The following is a 24458-nucleotide window of genomic DNA, read 5'->3' on the forward strand; positions in this document are numbered from 1 at the left end:
GGGTCTACTCTACAGTTTATAAGGATCAATAGTGGGTCTAGTCTCTACAGTCTATAAGGATCAGTAGTGGGTCTACTCTACAGTTTATAAGGATCAGTAGTGGGTCTACTCTGGACAGTTGATAAGGAACAGTATGGGTCTAGTCTGTACAGTTGATAGGATCAGTAATGGGTCTACTCTCCACAGTTAATAAGGGTCAGTAGTGGGTCTACTCTCCACAGTTAATAAGGATCAGTAATGGGTCTACTCTCCACAGTTAATAAGGATCAGTAGTGGGTCTACTCTGGACAGTTGACAAGGGTCAGTAGTGGGTCTACTCCACAGTTAATAAGGATCAGTAGTGGGTCTGCTCTGGACAGTTTATAAGGATCAGTAGTGGGTCTACTCTGGACAGTGTATAAGGATCAGTAGTGGGTCTACTCTGGACAGTGTATAAGGATCAGTAGTGGGTCTACTCTGGACAGTTGATAAGGATCAGTAGTGGGTCTACTCTGGACAGTTGATAAGGAACAGTAGTGGGTCTAGTCTGTACAGTTGATAAGGATCAGTAGTGGGTCTACTCTGGGCAGTTTATAAGGATCAGGAGTGGGTCTACTCTGGACAGTTGATAAGGATCAGTGGTGGGTCTACTCTGGCCAGTTTATAAGGATCAGTAGTGGGTCTACTCTGGACAGTTAATGAGGATCAGTGGTGGGTCAACTCTCTCCAGTTAATAAGGGTCAGTAGTGGGTCTACTCTGGACAGTTAATGAGGATCAGTAGTGGGTCTACTCTGGACAGTGTATAAGGATCAGTAGTGGGTCTACTCTGGACAGTTGATAAGGATCAGTAGTGGGTCTACTCTGGACAGTTGATAAGGATCAGTAGTGGGTCTACTCTGGACAGTTGACAAGGGTCAGTAGTGCGTCTACTCTCCACAGTTAATAAGGATCAGTAGTGGGTCTACTCTGGACAGTTTATAAGGATCAGTAGTGGGTCTCCTCTGGACAGTTTATAAGGATCAGTAGTGGGTCTCCTCTGGACAGTTTATAAGGATCAGTAGTGGGTCTACTCTGGACAGTTTATAAGGATCAGTAGTGGGTCTACTCTGGACAGTTTATAGTTTATGACCTTCTGGATGGATTTTTACCTGTGAGTGTTCACATCCTGTTGAAAAGGGAGAGTCTCGTCCATGGTGGACAGGCAGGGAGAGTCAGGCAGGGAGAGTCAGTCAGGGAGAGTCTCGTCCATGGTGGACAGGCAGGGAGAGTCAGGCAGGGAGAGTCAGTCAGGGAGAGTCGTCCATGGTGGACAGGCAGGGAGAGTCAGGCATGGGAGAGTCAGTCAGGGAGAGTCTCATCCATGGTGGACAGGCAGGGAGAGTCAGGCAGGGAGAGTCAGGCAGGGAGAGTCAGGCAGGGAGAGTCAGTCAGGGAGAGTCAGTCAGGGAGAGTCAGGCAGGGAGAGTCAGGCATGGGAGAGTCAGGCAGGGAGAGTCTCGTCCATGGTGGACAGGCAGGGAGAGTCAGGCAGGGAGAGTCAGGCAGGGAGAGTCAGTCAGGGAGAGTCTCGTCCATGGTGGACAGGCAGGGAGAGTCAGGCAGGGAGAGTCAGTCAGGGAGAGTCTCGTCCATGGTGGACAGGCAGGGAGAGTCAGGCAGAGAGAGTCAGTCAGGGAGAGGCTTCCATGGTGGACAGGCAGGGAGAGTCAGGCAGGGAGAGTCAGTCAGGGAGAGTCTCATCCATGGTGGACAGGCAGGGAGAGTCAGGCATGGGAGAGTCAGGCAGGGAGAGTCAGTCATGGGAGAGTCAGTCAGGGAGAGTCAGGCAGGGAGAGTCAGGCAGGGAGAGTCAGGCAGGGAGAGTCAGGCAGGGAGAGTCAGGGTCCATGGTGGACAGGCAGGGAGAGTCAGGCAGGGAGAGTCAGTCAGGGAGAGTCTCGTCCATGGTGGACAGGCAGGGAGAGTCAGGCAGGGAGAGTCAGTCAGGGAGAGTCTCATCCATGGTGGACAGACAGGGAGAGTCTCGTCCATGGTGGACAGGCACGGAGAGTCTCGTCCATGGTGGACAGGCAGGGAGTCTCGTCCATGGTGGACAGGCAGGGAGTCTCGTCCATGGTGGACAGGCAGGGAGAGTCAGGCAGGGAGAGTCAGGCAGGAGAGTCAGGCAGGGAGAGTCAGGCAGGGAGAGTCAGTCAGGGAGAGTCAGGCAGGGAGAGTCTCGTCCATGGTGGACAGGCAGGGAGAGTCTCGTCCATGGTGGACAGGCAGGGGAGTCTCGTCCATGGTGGACAGGCAGGGAGAGTCTCGTCCATGGTGGACAGGCAGGGAGTCTCGTCCATGGTGGACAGGCAGGGAGTCTCGTCCATGGTGGACAGGCAGGGAGTCTTGTCCATGGTGGACAGGCAGGGAGTCTCGTCCATGGTGGACAGGCAGGGAGTCTCGTCCATGGTGGACAGGCAGGGAGTCTCGTCCATGGTGGTCAGGAGGGAGAGTCTCGTCCATGGTGGTCAGGCAGGGAGATTCAGGCAGGGAGAGTCTCGTCCATGGTGGACAGGCAGGGGAGTCTCGTCCATGGTGGTCAGGTAGGGAGAGTCTCGTCCATGGTGGTCAGGCAGGGAGATTCAGGCAGGGAGAGTCTCGTCCATGGTGGACAGGCAGGGAGAGTCTCGTCCATGGTGGACAGGCAGGGAGAGTCTCGTACATGGTGGACAGGCAGGGAGAGTCTCGTACATGGTGGACAGGCAGGGAGAGTCTCGTCCATGGTGGACAGGCAGGGAGAGTCTCGTCCATGGTGGACAGGCAGGGAGAGTCTCGTCCATGGTGGACAGGCAGGGAGAGTCTCGTCCATGGTGGACAGGCAGGGAGAGTCTCGTACATGGTGGACAGGCAGGGAGAGTCTCGTACATGGTGGACAGGCAGGGAGAGTCTCGTACATGGTGGACAGGCAGGGAGAGTCTCGTACATGGTGGACAGGCAGGGAGAGTCTCGTACATGGTGGACAGGCAGGGAGAGTCTCGTACATGGTGGACAGGCAGGGAGAGTCTCGTACATGGTGGACAGGCAGGGAGAGTCTCGTACATGGTGGACAGCAAACCCTCAACCTTCTGGCCTGTTGGCCCTGCGTGGCATCAGCTGTGTCACAAAAGAATGCTGAAGTTGTAAAGACGATATGTCCATGATTATAAACACAGGCTTGCTACAGTTTATTTATGGTTGTAATCATCATTGTTGTACATTTTAGAAGGGGGGGGGGGGGTTGGTCCATCCAGCTATGTGACATTGTTTGGTATGTTTCATGTGTTTTCTCTTCACGTATTTATTAGGGTGTTTAGTAGAGCAGCAAGTCAGCTGGACTTCCTTAGTGGTTACCTGGGTTACCTGGGTTGTTTCCAGACACGTTGTCAAGGTGATACAGGTGTAAATAGCTGACTGGACATTGATCTGATTAATGAGTACGAGAGTGTATTCACTAGGAAATAAACTGAAGCAAACAGGGCAAAACGGGGTTGTATCCACCTGAATATGTCAAATAGAAATGAGTTGGCACTAATGAATATACCCCATGCCACATGATTCAGGTTGTATCTGTAACACTGGTTACACCACTGAAATGAGTTTGCACTAATGAATATACCCCATGCCACATGATTCAGGTTGTATCTGTAACACTGGTTACACCACTGAAATGAGTTTGCACAAATGAATATACCCCATGCCACATGATTCAGGTTGTATCTGTAACACTGGTTACACCACTGAAATGAGTTTGCACAAATTAATACATCCCATGCCACATGATTCAGGTTGTATCTGTAACACTGGTTACACCACTGAAATGAGTTTGCACTAATGAATATACCCCATGCCACATGATTCAGGTTGTATCTGTAACACTGGTTACACCACTGAAATGAGTTTGCACTAATGAATATACCCCATGCCACATGATTCAGGTTGTATCTGTAACACTGGTTACACCACTGAAATGAGTTTGCACTAATGAATACACCCCATGCCACATGATTCAGGTTGTATCTGTAACACTGGTTACACCACTGAAATGAGTTTGCACAAATTAATACATCCCATGCCACATGATTCAGGTTGTATCTGTAACACTGGTTACACCACTGAAATGAGTTTGCACTAATGAATATACCCCATGCCACATGATTCAGGTTGTATCTGTAACACTGGTTACACCACTGAAATGAGTTTGCACTAATGAATATACCCCATGCCACATGATTCAGGTTGTATCTGTAACACTGGTTACACCACTGTAATACGTTTGCACTAATGAATATACCCCATGCCACATGATTCAGGTTGTATCTGTAACACTGGTTACACCACTGAAATGAGTTTGCACTAATGAATATACCCCATGCCACATGATTCAGGTTGTATCTGTAACACTGGTTACACCACTGAAATGAGTTTGCACAAATGAATATACCCCATGCCACATGATTCAGGTTGTATCTGTAACACTGGTTACACCACTGAAATGAGTTTGCACTAATGAATATACCCCATGCCACATGATTCAGGTTGTATCTGTAACACTGGTTACACCACTGAAATGAGTTTGCACTAATGAATATACCCCATGCCACATGATTCAGGTTGTATCTGTAATACTGGTTACACCACTGAAATGAGTTTGCACAAATTAATACATCCCATGCCACATGATTCAGGTAACACTGGTTACACCACTGAAATGAGTTTGCACTAATGAATATACCGCATGCCACATGATTCAGGTAACACTGGTTACACCACTGAAATGAGTTTGCACAAATGAATATACCCCATGCCACATGATTCAGGTAACACTGGTTACACCACTGAAATGAGTTTGCACTAATGAATATACCCCATGCCACATGATTCAGGTAACACTGGTTACACCACTGAAATGAGTTTGCACTAATGAATATACCCCATGCCACATGATTCAGGTTGTATCTGTAACACTGGTTACACCACTGAAATGAGTTTGCACAAATGAATATACCCCATGCCACATGATTCAGGTTGTAACACTGGTTACACCACTGAAATGAGTTTGCACAAATGAATATACCCCATGCCACATGATTCAGGTTGTATCTGTAACACTGGTTACACCACTGAAATGAGTTTGCACAAATGAATATACCCCATGCCACATGATTCAGGTTGTATCTGTAACACTTTGGTTACACCACTGAAATGAGTTTGCACTAATGAATATACCCCATGCCACATGATTCAGGTTGTATCTGTAACACTGGTTACACCACTGAAATGAGTTTGCACTAATGAATATACCCCATGCCACATGATTCAGGTTGTATCTGTAACACTGGTTACACCACTGAAATGAGTTTGCACTAATGAATATACCCCATGCCACATGATTCAGGTAACACTGGTTACACCACTGAAATGAGTTTGCACTAATGAATATACCCCATGCCACATGATTCAGGTTGTATCTGTAACACTGGTTACACCACTGAAATGAGTTTGCACTAATGAATATACCCCATGCCACATGATTCAGGTTGTATCTGTAACACTGGTTACACCACTGAAATGAGTTTGCACTAATGAATATACCCCATGCCACATGATTCAGGTTGTATCTGTAACACTGGTTACACCACTGAAATGAGTTTGCACTAATGAATATACCCCATGCCACATGATTCAGGTTGTATCTGTAACACTGGTTACACCACTGAAATGAGTTTGCACAAATGAATATACCCCATGCCACATGATTCAGGTAACACTGGTTACACCACTGAAATGAGTTTGCACTAATGAATATACCCCATGCCACATGATTCAGGTTGTATCTGTAACACTGGTTACACCACTGAAATGAGTTTGCACTAATGAATATACCCCATGCCACATGATTCAGGTTGTATCTGTAACACTGGTTACACCACTGAAATGAGTTTGCACTAATGAATATACCCCATGCCACATGATTCAGGTAACACTGGTTACACCACTGAAATGAGTTTGCACTAATGAATATACCCCATGCCACATGATTCAGGATTACACCACAGAGTTTGCACAAATGTACCCCATCATGATTCAGGTAACACTGGTTACACCACTGAAATGAGTTTGCACTAATGAATATACCCCATGCCACATGATTCAGGTTGGTAATACTTTGGTTACACCACTGAAATGAGTTTGCACTAATGAATATACCCCATGCCACATGATTCAGGTAACACTGGTTACACCACTGAAATGAGTTTGCACAAATGAATATACCCCATGCCACATGATTCAGGTTGTATCTGTAACACTGGTTACACCACTGAAATGAGTTTGGGGAAAGGCTTTTTATAAGTCTCCATTATTTTGTATTTTTGTTTTCTGCTCTCAAGGTGTGAATAGTTTTGATTGAAAGCCAACCAGAATGTGCACAAATCAGCTTTCAAGACTACACACAATGTTAACTAAATAGATCTAAGGATTTGGAATGTATTGCAGAGAGGAAAAGGTGGTAATGTTGTTTTCTATGGGACCAGACAGGAAGAGATGGTAATGTTGTTTTCTATGGGACCAGACAGGAAGAGATGGAGGTGGTAATGTTGTTTTCTATGGGACCAGACAGGAAGAGAGGTGGTAATATGGGACCAGACAGGAAGAGATGGTAATGTTGATGGGACCAGACAGGAAGAGATGGAGGTGGTAATGTTGTTTTCTATGGGACCAGACAGGAAGAGATGGTAATGTTGTTTTCTATGGGACCAGACAGGGAGTAAGATGGAGGTGGTAATGTTGTTTTCTATGGGACCAGACAGGAAGAGATGGTAATGTTGTTTTCTATGGGACCAGACAGGAAAGAGAGGTGGTAATGTTGTTTTCTATGGGACCAGACAGGAAGAGATGGTAATGTTGTTTTCTATGGGACCAGACAGGAAGAGAGGTGGTAATGTTGTTTTCTATGGGACCAGACAGGAAGAGATGGAGGTGGTAATGTTGTTTTCTATGGGACCAGACAGGAAGAGATGGAGGTGGTAATGTTGTTTTCTATGGGACCAGACAGGAAGAGATGGAGGTGGTAATGTTGTTTTCTATGGGACCAGACAGGAAGAGATGGAGGTGGTAATGTTGTTTTCTATGGGACCAGACAGGAAGAGATGGTAATGTTGTTTTCTATGGGACCAGACAGGAAGAGATGGAGGTGGTAATGTTGTTTTCTATGGGACCAGACAGGAAGGAAGTAAGATGGGACCAGACAGGAAGGTGGTAATGTTGTTTTCTATGGGACCAGACAGGAAGATGGAGGTGGGGTAATGTTGTTTTCTATGGGACCAGACAGGAAGAGATGGTAATGTTGTTTTCTATGGGACCAGACAGGAAGAGAGGTGGTAATGAATGGGACCAGACAGGAAGGAGGTGGTAATGTTGTTTTCTATGGGACCAGACAGGAAGAGATGGAGGTGGTAATGTTGTTTTCTATGGGACCAGACAGGAAGAGAGGTGGTAAGACCAGACAGGAAGAGATGGAGGTGGTAATGTTGTTTTCTATGGGACCAGACAGGAAAGATGGAGGTGGTAATGTTGTTTTCTATGGGACCAGACAGGAAGAGATGGTAATGTTGTTTTCTATGGGACCAGACAGGAAGAGAGAGGTGGTAATGTTGTTTTCTATGGGACCAGACAGGAAGAGATGAAGGTGGTAATGTTGATGGGACCAGACAGGAAGAGTGGTAATGTTGTTTTCTATGGGACCAGACAGGAAGAGATGGGGGTGGTAATGTTGTTTTATGGGACCAGACAGGAAGAGATGGAGGTGGGACCAGACAGGAAATGTTGTTGTTTTCTATGGGACCAGACAGGAAGAGATGGTAATGTTGTTTTCTATGGGACCAGACAGGAAGAGATGGTAATGTTGTTTTCTATGGGACCAGACAGGAAAGAGATGGTAATGTTGTTTTCTATGGGACCAGACAGGAAGAGATGGAGGTGGTAATGTTGTTTTCTATGGGACCAGACAGGAGATGGTGGTAATGTTGTTTTCTATGGGACCAGACAGGAAGAGATGGAGGTGGTAATGTTGTTTTCTATGGGACCAGACAGGGAATGGTAATGTTGTTTTCTATGGGACCAGACAGGAAGAGGTGGTAATGTTGTTTTCTATGGGACCAGACAGGAAGATGGATGGTAATGTTGTTTTCTATGGGACCAGACAGGAAGAGATGGAGGTGGTAATGTTGTTTTCTATGGGACCAGACAGGAAGAGATGGAGGTGGTAATGTTGTTTTCTATGGGACCAGACAGGGAATGGAGGTGGTAAGATGGGACCAGACAGGGAGGTGGTAATGTTGTTTTCTATGGGACCAGACAGGAAGAGAGGTGGTAATGTTGTTTTCTATGGGACCAGACAGGAAGAGATGGTAATGTTGTTTTCTATGGGACCAGACAGGAAGAGAGAGGTGGTAATGTTGTTTTCTATGGGACCAGACAGGGTGGTAATGTTGTTTTTTCTATGGGACCAGACAGGAAGAGATGGGACCAGACAGGAAGGTGGTAATGTTGTTTTCTATGGGACCAGACAGGAAGAGATGGAGGTGGTAATGTAATGTTTTTCTATGGGACCAGACAGGAAGAGAGGTGGTAATGTTGTTTTCTATGGGACCAGACAGGAAGAGATGGAGGTGGTAATGTTGTTTTCTATGGGACCAGACAGGAAGAGAGGTGGTAATGTTGTTTTCTATGGGACCAGACAGGAAAGATGGATGGGAAGACCAGACAGGAAGAATGTTGTTTTCTATGGGACCAGACAGGAAGAGAGGAAGGACCAGACAGGAAGAGATGTAATGTTGTTTTCTATGGGACCAGACAGGAAGAGATGGAGGTGGTAATGTTGTTTTCTATGGGACCAGACAGGTAAGGTGGTAATGTTGTTTTCTATGGGACCAGACAGGAAGAGATGGAGGTGGTAATGTTGTTTTCTATGGGACCAGACAGGAAGAGATGGAGGTGGTAATGTTGTTTTCTATGGGACCAGACAGGGAAGAGATGGGACCAGACAGGAGAGATGGTAATGTTGTTTTCTATGGGACCAGACAGGAAGAGATGGGACCAGACAGGAAGAGGTGGTAATGTTGTTTTCTATGGGACCAGACAGGAAAGAGAGGTGGTAATGTTGTTTTCTATGGGACCAGACAGGAAAGAGAGGTGGTAATGTTGTTTTCTATGGGACCAGACAGGAAGAGATGGAGGTGGTAATGTTGTTTTCTATGGGACCAGACAGGAGAGAGATGGAGGTGGTAATGTTGTTTTCTATGGGACCAGACAGGAAGAGAGGTGGTAATGTTGTTTTCTATGGGACCAGACAGGAAGAGTAATGTTGTTTTCTATGGGACCAGACAGGAAGAGTAATGTTGTTGTTTTCTATGGGACCAGACAGGAAGAGATGGTAATGTTGTTTTCTATGGGACCAGACAGGAAGATGGAGATGGTAATGTTGTTTTCTATGGGACCAGACAGGAAGAGATGGAATGGTAATGTAATGTTTTTCTATGGGACCAGACAGGAAGACAGGAAGATGGAGGTGGTAATGTTGTTTTTTGGGACCAGACTAATGTTGGGACCAGACAGGGAAGAGATGGAGGTGGTAATGTTGTTTTCTATGGGACCAGACAGGAAGATGGAGGTGGTAATGTTGATGGGACCAGACAGGAAGGTGGTAATGTTGTTTTCTATGGGACCAGACAGGAAGAGATGGAGGTGGTAATGTTGTTTTCTATGGGACCAGACAGGAAAGAGATGGTAATGTTGTTTTCTATGGGACCAGACAGGAAGAGATGGTAATGTTGTTTTCTATGGGGGACCAGACAGGAAGAGAGGTGGTAATGTTGTTTTCTATGGGACCAGACAGGAAGATGGAGGTGGTAATGTTGTTTTCTATGGGACCAGACAGGAAGATGGAGGTGGTAATGTTGTTTTCTATGGGGACCAGACAGGAAGACAGAGAGATGGAGGTGGTAATGTTGTTTTCTATGGGACCAGACAGGAAGAGAGGTGGTAATGTTGTTTTCTATGGGACCAGACAGGAAGAGAGAGGTGGTAATGTTGTTTTCTATGGGACCAGACAGGAAGAGATGGAGGTGGTAATGTTGTTTTCTATGGGACCAGACAGGAAAGAGATGGTAATGTTGTTTTCTATGGGACCAGACAGGAAGAGATGGTAATGTTGTTTTTTCTATGGGACCAGACAGGAAGAGATGGTAATGTTGTTTTCTATGGGACCAGACAGGAAGAGATGGTAATGTTGTTTTCTATGGGACCAGACAGGAAGAGATGGTAATGTTGTTTTCTATGGGACCAGACAGGAAAGAGATGGTAATGTTGTTTTCTATGGGACCAGACAGGAAGAGATGTAATGAGGACCAGACAGGAAAGAGGTGGTAATGTTGTTTTCTATGGGACCAGACAGGAAGAGATGGAGGTGGTAATGTTGTTTTCTATGGGACCAGACAGGAAGAGATGGTAATGTTGTTTTCTATGGGACCAGTGGTAGATGGTTGTTGTTTTCTATGGGACCAGACAGGAAGAGATGGTAATGTTGTTTTCTATGGGACCAGACAGGAAGAGATGGTAATGTTGTTTTCTATGGGACCAGACAGGAAGAGATGGTAATGTTGTTTTTCTATGGGACCAGACAGGAAGAGATGGTAATGTTGTTTTCTATGGGACAGGAAGACAGGAAGAGATGGTAATGTTGTTTTCTATGGGACCAGACAGGAAGAGATGGTAATGTTGTTTTCTATGGGACCAGACAGGAAGAGATGGTAATGTTGTTTTCTATGGGACCAGACAGGAAGAGATGGTAATGTTGTTTTCTATGGGACCAGACAGGAAGAGATGGTAATGTTGTTTTCTATGGGACCAGACAGGAAGAGATGGATGGTAATGTTTTTCTATGGGACCAGACAGGAAGAGAGGTGGTAATGTTGTTTTCTATGGGACCAGACAGGAAAGAGAGGTGGTAATGTTGTTTTCTATGGGACCAGACAGGAAGAGATGGTAATGTTGTTTTCTATGGGACCAGACTAATGTTGTTTTCTATGGGACCAGACAGGAAGAGAGGTGGTAATGTTGTTTTCTATGGGACCAGACAGGAAGAGATGGTAATGTTGTTTTCTATGGGACCAGACAGGAAGAGATGGTAATGTTGTTTTCTATGGGACCAGACAGGAAGAGAGGTGGTAATGTTGTTTTCTATGGGACCAGACAGGAAGAGATGGAGGTGGTAATGTTGTTTTCTATGGGACCAGACAGGAAAGAGATGGTAATGTTGTTTTCTATGGGACCAGACAGGAAGAAGAGATGGTAATGTTGTTTTCTATGGGACCAGACAGGAAGAGATGGTAATGTTGTTTTCTATGGGACCAGACAGGAAGAGATGGTAATGGTAATGTTGTTTTCTATGGGACCAGACAGGAAGAGATGGTAATGTTGTTTTCTATGGGACCAGACAGGAAGAGAGAGGTGGTAATGTTGTTTTCTATGGGACCAGACAGGAAGAGATGGAGGTGGTAATGTTGTTTTCTATGGGACCAGACAGGAAGAGATGGTAATGTTGTTTTCTATGGGACCAGACAGGACCAGAGATGGTAATGTTGTTTTCTATGGGACCAGACAGGAAGAGATGGTAATGTTGTTTTCTATGGGACCAGACAGGAAGAGACAGGAAGAGGATGGTAATGTTGTTTTCTATGGGACCAGACAGGAAGAGATGGTAATGTTGTTTTCTATGGGACCAGACAGGAAGAGATGGTAATGTTGTTTTCTATGGGACCAGACAGGAAGAGATGGAGGTGGTAATGTTGTTTTCTATGGGACCAGACAGGAAGAGATGGTAATGTTGTTTTCTATGGGACCAGACAGGAAGAGATGGTAATGTTGTTTTCTATGGGACCAGACAGGAAGAGATGGTAATGTTGTTTTCTATGGGACCAGACAGGAAGAGATGGTAATGTTGTTTTCTATGGGACCAGACAGGAAGAGAGATGGTAATGTTGTTTTCTATGGGACCAGACAGGAAGAGATGGTAATGTTGTTTTCTATGGGACCAGACAGGAAGAGATGGTAATGTTGTTTTCTATGGTACCAGACAGGAAGAGATGGTAATGTTGTTTTCTTCTGTGATGAAATGTAAAGTGCCTTCGGAAAGTATACAGACCCCTTGACTTTTTCCACATTTTGTTACGTAACAACCTTATTCTAAAATTGATTTTAAAAAATTGTTTCCTCAATCACAATACCTCATAATGACAAAGAAAAAACGGGTTTTTAGACATTTTTGCTAATTTATTCAAAATAAACTGAAATATCATACTTACACAAGTATTCAGACCCTTTACTCAGCACTTTGTTGAAGCACCTTTAGCAGCGATTACAGCCTCCAGTCTTCATCGGTATGAAGGTAACTTGGCACACCTGTATTTGGGGAGTTTCTCCCATTCTTCTCTGCAGATCCAAGCTATGTCAGGATCGATGGGGAGCGTCGCTGCACAGCTATTTTCAGGTCTCCAGAGATGTTCGATCGGGTTGGTGCCAGATTTCCTCCAGACGTGACACTTGGCATTCTGGCTAAAGAGTTCAATCTTGGTTTCATCAGACCAGAGAATCTTGTTTCTCATGGTCAGAGTCCTTTCGGTGCATTTTGGTAAACTCTAATGTAAATATAAATAAGGTATTTCTGTTTTGTATTTGTTTTTACATTTGCCCAAAATAAAAATAAAAACAGTTTTTGCTTTGTCATTATGGGGTATTGTGTGTAGATTGCTGAGGATTTTTATTTATTTAATCAATTTTTGAATAAGGCTATAACATAACAAAATGTGGAAAAAGTCCAGGTGTCTGAATACATTCCAAAGGCACTGTGTACTTCCTAAATGTCACCCTGTTCCCTTTATAGTACACTACTTTTGACCAGGGTAGTGCACTATAAAAGGACTAGGGTGCCATTTGGGATAGACGATATACTGTAATATTTGTTGAAGGAATGATATGATTGGACTTTGTAAAAATAATTTCTTTTTGTATCTGCTTCTTTTGTAGAATCAACATGTCTAATATATTTGTCAAAAGATCAGTTTTATGTTCTGTGGTGTGTTTATTTTAGATTTTAGTGTGGCGTCATTGTGGGAGATTTTCTTGTTATACCGTACAGACTTTAACCAAATACATTTCAACTCAGTTTTTCACAATTCCTGACATTTAATCCTAGTAAAAATTCCCTGTCTTAGGTCAGATAGAATCACCACTTTATTTTAAGAATGTGAAATGTCAGAATAATAGTATAGAGAATGATTTATTTCAGCTTTTATTTCTTTCATCACATTCCCAGTGGGTCAGAAGTTTACATACACTCAATTAGTATTTGGTAGCATTGCCTTTAAATTGTTTAACTTCGGTCAAATGTTTTGGGTAGCCTTCCACAAGCTTCCCACAATAAGTTGCGTGAATTTTGGCCCATTCCTACTGACAGAGCTGGTGTAACTGAGTCAGGTTTTGTAGGCCTCCTTGCTCACACACACTCTTTTTCAATTCTGTTCACAACTTTTCTATAGGTTTGAGGTCAGGGCTTTGTGATGGCCACTTCAGTACCTTGACTTTGTTGTCCTTATGCCATTTTGCCACAACTTTGCAAGTATGCTTGGGGTCATTGTCCATTTGGATGACACATTTGCAACCAAGCTTTAACTTCCCGACTGATGTCTTGAGATGTTGCTTCAATATATCCACATAATTTTCCTACCTCATGATGCCATCTATTTTGTGAAGTGCACCAGTCCCTCCTACAGCAAAGCACCCCCACAACATGATGCTGCCACCCCCGTGCTCCACGGTTGGGATGGTGTTCTTCGGCTTGCAAGCCTCCCCCTTTTTCCTCCAAACATAACAATGATCATTACGGCCAAACAGTTCTAATTTTGTTTCATCAGACCAGAGGACATTTCTCCAAAAAGTATGATCTTTGTCCCCATGTGCAGTTGCAAACCATAGTCTGGCTTTTTTATGGCGGTTTTGGAGCAGTGGCTTCTTCCTTGCTGAGAGGCCTTTCAGGTTATGTTGATATAGGACTCATTTTACTGTGGATATAGATACTTTTGTACCTGTTTCATCCAGCATCTTCACAAGGTCCTTTGCTGTTCTGCGATTGATTTGCACTTTTCACACCAAAGTACGTTTATCTCTAGGAGACAGAACGCGTCTCCTTCCTGAGCAATATGACGGCTGCGTGGTTCCATGGTTTTTATACTTGCGTACTATTGTTTGTACAGATGAATGTGGTAGCTTCAGGCATTTGAAAATTGCTCCCAAGGATGAAACAGACTTGTGGAGGTCTACAATTTATTTTCTGAGGTCTTGGATGATTTCTTTTGATTTTCCCATGATGTCAAGCAAAGACGCACTGAGTTTGAAGGTAGGTCTTGAAATACATCCACATGTACACCTCCAATTGCCTCAAATTATGTCAATTAGCCTATCAGAAGCTTCTAATGCCATGACAATTTTCTGGAATTTTCCAAGCTGTTTAAAGGCACAGTCAACTTAGTGTATGTAAACTTCTGACCCACTGGAATTGTGATACGGTGAATTATAAGTTAAATAATCTGTCTGTAAACAATTGTTGGAAAAATTACTTGTGTCATGCACAAAGAAGATGCCCTAACCGACTTGCCAAAACTATAGTTTGTTAAAAATAAATTTGTGGAGTGGTTGAAAAACTAGTTTTACTGACTCCAACCTAAGTGTATGTAAACTTCCGACTTCAACTGTACATGGTAGTAGGCTGGCAATAGCCGTAACCAGGTATAGTAAACAGATATACAGGATATCCTGTCTCAGGATAATAACTGGGCTCCCAAGTGGTGCAGTGGTCTAAGGCACTGTATCTCAGTGCTAGAGGCGTCACTACAGACCCTGGTTCGATTCCAGGCTGAATCACAACTGGCTGTGATTCGGTGTCCCATAGGGTGGTGCACAATTGGCCTGGCTAGGCCTTCATTGTAAATAAGAATGTGTTCTTAACTGGCTTGCCTATTTAAATGAAGGTGAAAAAAAAAATATATATATATATGGTAGTTGGCTGATAATGGCCATAATCAGGTATAGTAAACAGAAATAAACTCAGCAAAAAAAAAACGGGAACTTGCAGGTGCCTTGGTGTAAGAGTGAGGTTTATTTTTTTTACATCTCACAGCAAGAACTAGCAAATCTGTTGCAGTCCATGAGGAGGAGATGCACTGCAGTACTTAATGCAGCTGGTGGCCACACCTGATACTGACTGTTACTTTTGATTTTGACCCCCACCTTTGTTCAGGGACACAATATTCCATTTCTGTTAGTCACATGTCTGTAGAACTTGTTCAATTTATGTCTCAGTTGTTTAATCTTATGTTCATACAAATATTTACACATGTTAAGTTTGCTGAAAATAAACGCAGTTGACAGTGAGAGGACGTTTCTTTTTTTGCTGAATTTATATGTTCGTTGGCTGAGTGGCCATATCCAGATATAGTAAACAGATTTACAATATATAATCCACTTAAGACTTTCATCCTTCACATCTTGATTCAACTTAGTTTGTTGACATTTCTCATACCCTGTCCAAAGGCACTTCAATGTTTTGTCTTACCCATTCACCTTCTGAATGACACACATACACAATCCATGTCTCAGGGCTTAAAAATCCTTCTTTAACCTGTCTCCTTCCCTGCATCTACACTGATTGAAGTGGATTTAACAAGTGATGTCAATAAGGGATCATATTTTTCACCTGGTTAGTCTATGTAAAGACCTGGTTTTCTTAATGTTTTGTATACTCAGTGTATTCCAAGTGTTGTATGTTATCAAAAAAAATAACTCAGATATACAGTTCAATATATTTGACAGAATATCACCAGTTTAGTTCAGTACAGTAGCGCAGGCCAATGCTTTAACCAGAGACCGTAAATATAAATTCAATAGATTTTAAACCGAAGTACAGTGTTGACCATACAGCCCCAAGCCAGGCGGAGTCTATGACCCAGCGGACAGGGTGGTACAATAGCCCTGTTATGCCGTAATGCGGAGAGCTTGCTGCTAACTCTGGGAAATACTGTCTCCCAAAAAATACCGTTTTACTAAGAGTCTGCGGTGTTTTATATGTGAGGAATTGGGTGATAGAAATCACGAGTCTCAATAAGCTGCAGAATTTACCGCTGCCCCAAGGTAAGGTCGCTGAACAATCTTGTCGCTGTGTGCCGAGCCTGCTTGCCATATTGTTCAGCCAGGCTCTATGGCCTGCTAACTAGATAACTTCCTCCTCTCTCATGTAGATATTTCACCCTCGTATGGCACAAATTATTAATGTGATACGCGGTCACATCGATACTCAAATGGATTAACGTCTGAATTAATTGAGACATTGAGAAATGCCGCTGGGAGCTAAAATGGAGTGATATTTTAGGCATCGCAAGTAGCCGGAGTGGTGGTGTTGGTGGCGGCGCCGTTTGATTTCAGCCACCGCGGTGCTGTAGTCCACGTCATGAAGCGAGGCCTGAGCTTGGCGCTAGGGCCGCCAGTGGTTTGTCCCGGTCTGGATGTGTGTGCTTTGTCCCGGTCTGGATGTGTGTGGTTTGTCCCGGTCTGGATGTGTGTGGTTTGTCCCAGTCTGGATGTGTGTGGTTTGTCCCAGTCTGGATGTGTGTGGTTTGTCCCGGTCTGGATGTGTGTGGTTTGTCCGGTCTGGATGTGTGTGGTCTGGATGTGTGTGGTTTGTCCCAGTCTGGATGTGTGTGGTTTGTCCCGGTCTGGATGTGTGTGGTTTGTCCCGGTCTGGATGTGTGTGGTTTGTCCCGGTCTGGATGTGTGTGGTTTGTCCCGGTCTGGATGTGTGTGGTTTGTCCCAGTCTGGATGTGTGTGGTTTGTCCCTGGATGTGTGTGGGTCCCCATGTGTGTGGTTTGTCTGGATGTGTGTGGTTTGTCCCAGTCTGGATGTGTGTGGTTTGTCCCAGTCTGGATGTGTGTGGTTTGTCCTGGATGTGTGTGGTTTGTCCCGGTCTGGATGTGTGTGGTTTGTCTGGATGTGTGTGGTTTGTCCCAGTCTGGATGTGTGTGGTTGGATGTGTGTGGTTGTGGTCTGGTGTGTGTGGTTTGTCCCGGTCTGGATGTGTGTGGTTTGTCCCGGTCTGGATGTGTGTGGTTTGTCCCGGTCTGGATGTGTGTGGTTTGTCCCGGTCTGGATGTGTGTGGTTTGTAGTTTTGGTCTAGCAATATGCATGGTTTTACAGAATCTATATTTTGAGTGACAGGGGCCGGGGTCTGTTGATTTAGCTTCAGGAAACTGGTCATTTGTGGAGGTAAATGTAGGATAGTAGATTTGTCTTCTTATTTACATACTGGAATTCCATATTACTGTTAGCTAGTTATATATCAAATTGGGTTAGCCTATGCTTAGACTTGTTAGTTGATGGTGAATAACGTAGTAAGTTAGACAACGCGTCCTGCCATAGTTATAAGAACAAAACACAATGATTTCATGCACTTTATTCTCATGAAAATAACTTTCCTTTTTCGTAAATGAGCGTAGTTAATCTGTGGAACTGGAGTAGCAAATATATTTATAACAAACCCAATATAGACCATAACTTGTCGTTTCCAATTGGAGTAAATGAATGATATCGGGAAGAACAAGCACGGATGTAGGCAGAGCCAAGCAGGAGCTAGTGAGATCCTATTGGCGCTTTCTAGCATTGGTTTGCATATTTCCGTTAGGGAACACCTACTTTGAAGTGAGCCTGTGTAATACTTCTGTTTGCCCTGGCTTTCCTTCTAAACAATGTCACTTTTAAAAACTTTGACATAGGGTAAAGTCTACAACATCCAGTCCACTCCGTTTGTTACAGTTTCTAGTTTTGGAAACCGAAAACTGTATGGAGATCAAATGTTTAATCTATGAGGAAATGTGTAGCATAACGGCCATCTTGCTCAATCTTCTCCCACTGCCGGTCACTGGACTTCCTCTCATCACCATATTTGGTAGTGAGTGTGAACGCCAACCTGATGCCTCAAATTTATACATCCGGTGAAATATCTGGCTCATTGTTCTGTCTGTGGAAGTAGTGTCAGAGGAATTCTGGAGGAAACAAAACGTTAAGTGGATTGAACTTCTTTAGGAAAACCTCACTAATGTTGTAAACAAACGTCATTATGTTGTCATCGAGTCACGGGTATTTATTTCCAAGCTATAGCACACAATATTTTACATACAGCAGGTTTTTAAAGGACCAAGGAGTTTGAATTGCTTCATGTTTTCATTTTTGCCATGGAAAAAATATTGTGATTATTGGTATCATCCTGGCCCTACTAATGGTATACAGCTACGAACAGAATTTACTTTTCTAGAGTTCCTTTAAATTAGTTTTTTAAATTTTTAATAGGGGTAGAATAGCGGAAGCTTGAAAGCCACTTTCTCGCAGATGGTACTTCAGGTGTGGACCTTAGTAACAATATGATTTTTTGGGGCTAAGTTTACAAGGTTATTGAGCAGATGTTCAGAATCAGGGTCAAGCACAATGTTACAATCAAAGTAGAGTGAAGACAAACCGGTGTAAAGTAGGTTCTATGAAGAAATGGAGTTGTTTGCTTATGGAGTTGCATTTGGGGTAGACCCGTTGGCATATAGAAGCCCATTCTTCCTCACCCATGTCCAATGTCTCTCTCCCAAACAGGTTTCAACGCAGCATAAGATGAGGAACTTCTGTCAAATAGAATATATGTCGGAGATTAAACCTCTCCGAACAGTAGGATTCGTAAATAGATTTAAAAAAAATCTTCAGTCATTTGAAAACGTAGTTAATTGACTCCTATGAAGTGTCTAAGATGTAGGTAAAAAAAATCAATCTCAGTTTTTATCTGTTGGAACGATTTAAGAGTGTCCTGAGTAAATAAAGGCTTAAGGTCAGCAATCATCTTCTTCTTCTAGTCCAGAAGTCCAATACTCCTTATTTGGGGGGGGAATCTTGATTAAGGGCAAACGGTGACCAGAGTGATACATCGTCTGGAATCTGCAGGTACCTCTTTGCATGTTTCCAAGCTAAGAGTGTATTATGTACTGTTACAATTGTCAGATAAGGTCGGGATCTTTTCAATGCTATTAACATACATGGTAAGGAAGGTCATGTGCTTTGGGTGACATGCTATTGGTTCAATCCCAACCTAAATTGTGTGGTGTCTGTCTAGGCACCAACTAATCATGTGCAGACCAGTAATATAGTTGTGGTTTTGGCAAAGAGATCCCTGCTAAATCCTTAGGTTAATAGGTTTCTTATTGTTCCAGATATATTTAGATTGGCATTCATTTTCTGGCAAAAGGACTGCGATAGATGGCAGGGGATCATTTAGCCGATGAAGGATATTCATCCTGCCAAAAAGAGTTTGCTAGGGTGACCAGTTAATCAGGTCCTCTTTAATCTTCGTTAGCCAAGGCATATCATTTGAAGTGACCAGGTTATTAAGATTTGGAGCAACACAAGTATTTGAAACCTGTTTCAGTCTTTTGGAATGGAGATAACATTTCTAAGTTGATTGTGGACGGGATGCCTGGTTGCTTAGTATGGCAACTGCTCGGGCCTCCGACCGCAAGGCACTACAGAGGGGAGTGCATATGGTCCAGTACATCACTGGGGCCAAGCTTTCTGCCAGGACCTCTATACCAGGCAGTGTCAGAGGAAGGCCCAAAAAATGGTCAGACTCCAGCAACCCCAGTCATTGACTGTTCTCTCTGCTACTGCATGGCAAGCGGTACCGGAGCGCCAAGTCTAGGTCCAAGAGGCTTCTAAACGGCTTCTACCCCCAAGTCATAAGACTCCTGAACATCTAGTCAGATGGCTACCCAGACTATTTGCATTGCCCCTCTCCCCCCTCTTCCACGCTGCTGCTCTCTGTTATTATCTATGCATAGTCACTTTATTAACTCTACCTACCAGAGGTCGACCGATTAGGTTTTTCAACGCCGATACCGATTATTGGAGGACCCAAAAACAGCAGATACCGATCAATCGGCTGATTTTAAAATATTTATTATTTGTTATAATGACAATTACAACAATACTGAATGAACACTTAACTTAATATAATACATCAATAAAATCAATTTAGCCTCAAATAAATAATGAAACATGTTCAATTTGGTTTAAATAAGGCAAAAATAAAGTGTTGGAGAAGAAAGTAAAAGTGCAATATTTGCCATGTAAGAAAGCTAACGTTTAAGTTCCTTGCTCAGAACATGAGAACATATGAAAGCTGGTGGTTCCTTTTAACATATCAAATCAAACATGAGTCTTCAATATTCCCAGCTGGTGAGTATCACCACTAAGGGAGGCCGTGGGGACGGCACAGAGTATCACCACTAAGGGAGGCCGTGGGGAAGGCACAGAGTATCACCACTAAGGGAGGCCGTGGGGAGGCACAGAGTATCACCACTAAGGGAGGCCGTGGGGACGGCACAGAGTATCACCACTAAGGGAGGCCGTGGGGACGGCACAGAGTATCACCACTAAGGGAGGCCGTGGGGACGGCACAGAGTATCACCACTAAGGGAGGCCGTGGGGGGAAGGTATCACCACTAAGGGAGGCCGTGGGGACGGCACAGAGTATCACCACTAAGGGAGGCCGTGGGGACGGCACAGAGTATCACCACTAAGGGAGGCCGTGGGGAAGGCACAGAGTATCACCACTAAGGGAGGCCGTGGGGAAGGCACAGAGTATCACCACTAAGGGAGGCCGTGGGGAAGGCACAGAGTATCACCACTAAGGGAGGCCGTGGGGACGGCACAGAGTATCACCACTAAGGAGGCCGTGGGGACGGCACAGAGTATCACCACTAAGGGAGGCCGTGGGGACGGCACAGAGTATCACCACTAAGGGAGGCCGTGGGGACGGCACAGAGTATCACCAGCTATTACATTTTACTGTTCATTCCCATATTTTTGAATCTACAACGTTTGTTGGTTTCTGTCATTTCTGTTAATGCATTCAATATGTATTATTATTACATCAGAGTTACTTTTTAATCTTTGTTTACAGGTCACATGGCTGTCTGCTTAGCTAGCGAGCTTGCTAATTACATGCATGTCCGGACACGTCCACACGAGCCTTATTATTAGTGATTTAACAAAACTAATATTTGGTCACTGTCAATTCATCCACCTCTCAATACCTTACCTTTCTGTTAGAGAATGAGCTAGATGCTGATTTGACCAGCTAGACATTCCTCAGCATTGTACAGTGCTCGTGGCATAGCAGCAGTGTTTCTATGTATAGGGACTATTGGCATAGTGGACAGCCAATAGACTAGAAAAGGCCAATATCGACCCGATAGGTCGGGTTGGACGATTATCGGTTGTTCTGGAAATTGTAGTTATGCTGTAGATGAGGGCAATACAGAAACTTCAACATGACACAAATGAGAAGCAACAACTCTAAAACATCCGTGTCACATCTTACAGCATATTAACAGGTTATAAAGTGGCTGAATTGTCAGTTTTCGTGCTGATAGATTAATATTTGAGGGCACTGCCACAGACATGGAAGTTGGTGTGATTTAGTCCAGTCAGCAAAATGGGACTTTGTCCTGTATTTCTTGGCTTTGTACACGGTTTCGTCCACAAGCTAGGTTGTTGTTCAATGTTAGTTTGGTTCTGCAGCTTCAACTGATAGCAGAGTGGCTGTCTACTACACGTCCAACATCTCAGACATGTGACACCATTACCACGGTAACCTCCCGCCCTTAAAGGGGCAGCTGAACATTTTGTCTCTGATATTTTGATTAAAAGACTCTGGTCACATTAAATTGAGCAGTATACCACATTACTTCTTACTAATACATTTCCTGTTTTAGAAACATTACAAAGCATGCTCATCTGGGGAGGGGGTTGATGTGATAATGGGGCAAAAATATTTTGGCTGGTAAAAAGCCATAGGGCTTTGGTCTAAAGTAGGACCACTATATAGGGAATAGGGCTCTGGTTTATAGTAGTGTACTATATAGGTAATAGGGCTCTGGTTTATAGTAGTGTACTATATAGGGAATAGGGCTCTGGTCTATAGTAGTGCACTATATAGGGCTCTGGTCTATAGTAGTGCACTATTTAGGGAATAGGGCTCTGGTCTAAAGTAGTGCACTATATAGGGCTCTGGTCTATAGTAGTGCAATAGGGCTCTGGTCTAAAGTAGTGCACTATATAGGGAATAGGGCTCTGGTCTATAGTAGTGCACTATATAGGGAATAGGGCTCTGGTCTATAGTAGTGCACTATATAGGGAATAGGGCTCTGGTCTAAAATAGTGCACTATATAGGGAATAGGGCTCTGGTCTATAGTAGTGCACTATATAGGGAAAAGGGCTCTGGTCTATAGTAGTGTACTATGTAGGGAATAGGGCTCTGGTCTAAAGTAGTGCACTATATAGGGAATAGGGCTCTGGTCTATAGTAGTGCACTATGTAGGGAATAGGGCTTTGGTCAAAAGTTGTGCACTATATAGGGAATAGCATGCCATTAGACACGCCCCCCACCACTTCCATTGTCAGCAGTATCTCCAAATAGGACGTGTCAGTAGCAGTGTCTCCAAATAGGACGTGTCAGTAGCAGTGTTAGTAACATGGTCAGGGGGACTAGGGGTGTTACAGTAGACCATATTACAGGGGTTAGTAACATGGTCAGGGGGACTAGGTGTGTTCCAGTAGACCATATTACAGGGGTTAGTAACATGGTCAGGGGTACTAGGGTTAGTAACATGGTCAGGGGGACTAGGGGTGTTACAGTAGACCATATTACAGGGGTTAGTAACATGGTCAGGGGGACTAGGGGTGTTACAGTAGACCATATTACAGGGGTTAGTAACATGGTCAGGGGGACTAGGGAGTTACAGTAGACCATATTACAGGGGTTAGTAACATGGTCAGGGGTACTAGGGGACTCAGGGGGGGTGTTACAGTAGACCATATTACAGGGGTTAGTAACATGGTCAGGGGGGTTACAGTAGACCATATTACAGGGGTTAGTAACATGGTCAGGGGGACTAGGGGGTACAGTAGACCATAACAGGGGTTAGTAACATGGTCAGGGGGACTAGGGGTGTTACAGGACCATATTACAGGGGTTAGTAACATGGTCAGGGGGACTAGGGGTTAGTTACAGTAGACCATATTACAGGGGTTAGTAACATGGTCTGGGGGACTAGGGGTGTTACAGTAGACCATATTACAGGGGTTAGTAACATGGTCATGGTCAGGGGGACTAGGATCATATTACAGGGGTTAGTAACATGGTCAGGGGGACTAGACTGGGTGTGTTACAGACCATAGGGGTTCGGGACTATGGGGGGGACTAGGTGTGTTACAGTAGACCATATTACAGGGGTTAGTAACATGGTCAGGTGGACTAGGGATGTTACAGTAGACCATATTACAGGGGTTAGTAACATGGTTGGGGGACTAGGGGTGTTACAGTACACCATATTACAGGGGTTTAGTAACATGGTCAGGGGGACAAGGGGTGTTACAGTAGACCATATTACAAGGGGTTAGTAACATGTTCAGGGGTACTAGGGTTAGTAACATGGTCAGGGGACAAGGGGTGTTACAGTAGACCATATTACAGGGGTTAGTAACATGGTCAGGGGGACTAGGGGTGTTACAGTAGACCATATTACAGGGGTTAGTAACATGGTCAGGGGGACTAGGGTTAGTAACATGGTCAGGGGGACTAGGGGTGTTACAGTAGACCATACTACAGGCATTAGTAACATGGTCAGGGGACTAGGGTGTTACAGTAGACCATATTACAGGGGTTAGTAACATGGTCAGGGGACTAGGGTTAGTAACATGGTCAGGGGGACTAGGGTTGTTACAGTAGATCATATTACAGGGGTTAGTAACATGGTCAGGGGGACTAGTGTTAGTAACATGGTCAGGGGTACTAGGGGTGTTACAGTAGACCATATTACAGGGGTTAGTAACATGTTCAGGGGTACTAGGGTTAGTAACATGGTCAGGGGGACTAGGGTGTTACAGTAGACCATATTACAGGTGTTAGTAACATGGTCAGGGGGACTAGGGGTGTTACAGTAGACCATATTACAGGGGTTAGTAACATGTTCAGGGGTACTAGGGTTAGTAACATGGTCAGGGGACTAGGGTGTTCCAGTAGACCATATTACAGGGGTTAGTAACATGGTCAGGCGGACTAGGGTTAGTAACATGGTCAGGGGACTAGGGGTGTTACAGTAGACCATATTACAGGGGTTAGTAACATGGTCAGGGGGACTAGGGGTGTTACAGTAGACCATATTACAGGGGTTAGTAACATGGTCAGGGGTACTAGGGTTAGTAACATGGTCAGGGGGACTAGGTGTGTTACAGTAGACCATATTACAGGCGTTAGTA

At 44.3% G+C, this 24458-nt stretch overlaps 1 protein-coding gene and 2 long non-coding RNA genes across 3 annotated transcripts in view; all 3 read left to right on the forward strand.

Annotated features, from left to right (window-relative positions):
- The first annotated feature begins 2508 nt into the window (after positions 1-2508).
- On the forward strand, positions 2509-2697 carry LOC121846609. The gene is made up of 2 exons (XR_006083531.1): positions 2509-2562; positions 2606-2697. It is a non-coding gene; the product is annotated as an uncharacterized LOC121846609 (long non-coding RNA).
- A 2484-nt stretch (positions 2698-5181) lies between these two features.
- Positions 5182-5970, forward strand: LOC121846568. The gene is made up of 2 exons (XR_006083510.1): positions 5182-5759; positions 5826-5970. It is a non-coding gene; the product is annotated as an uncharacterized LOC121846568 (long non-coding RNA).
- A 10051-nt stretch (positions 5971-16021) lies between these two features.
- LOC112235789 (protein Jade-3-like) overlaps positions 16022-24458 on the forward strand; it is a 41946-nt gene continuing 33509 nt past the window's right edge. Inside the window, exon 1 of the mRNA XM_042322674.1 lies at positions 16022-16240. The gene's annotated coding sequence lies outside the window, so the exon portion shown is untranslated. The remainder of the gene's footprint in view (positions 16241-24458) is intronic.

This window comes from Oncorhynchus tshawytscha, linkage group LG05 (assembly GCF_018296145.1).
Source record: "Oncorhynchus tshawytscha isolate Ot180627B linkage group LG05, Otsh_v2.0, whole genome shotgun sequence".
Taxonomy (NCBI): domain Eukaryota; kingdom Metazoa; phylum Chordata; class Actinopteri; order Salmoniformes; family Salmonidae; genus Oncorhynchus; species Oncorhynchus tshawytscha.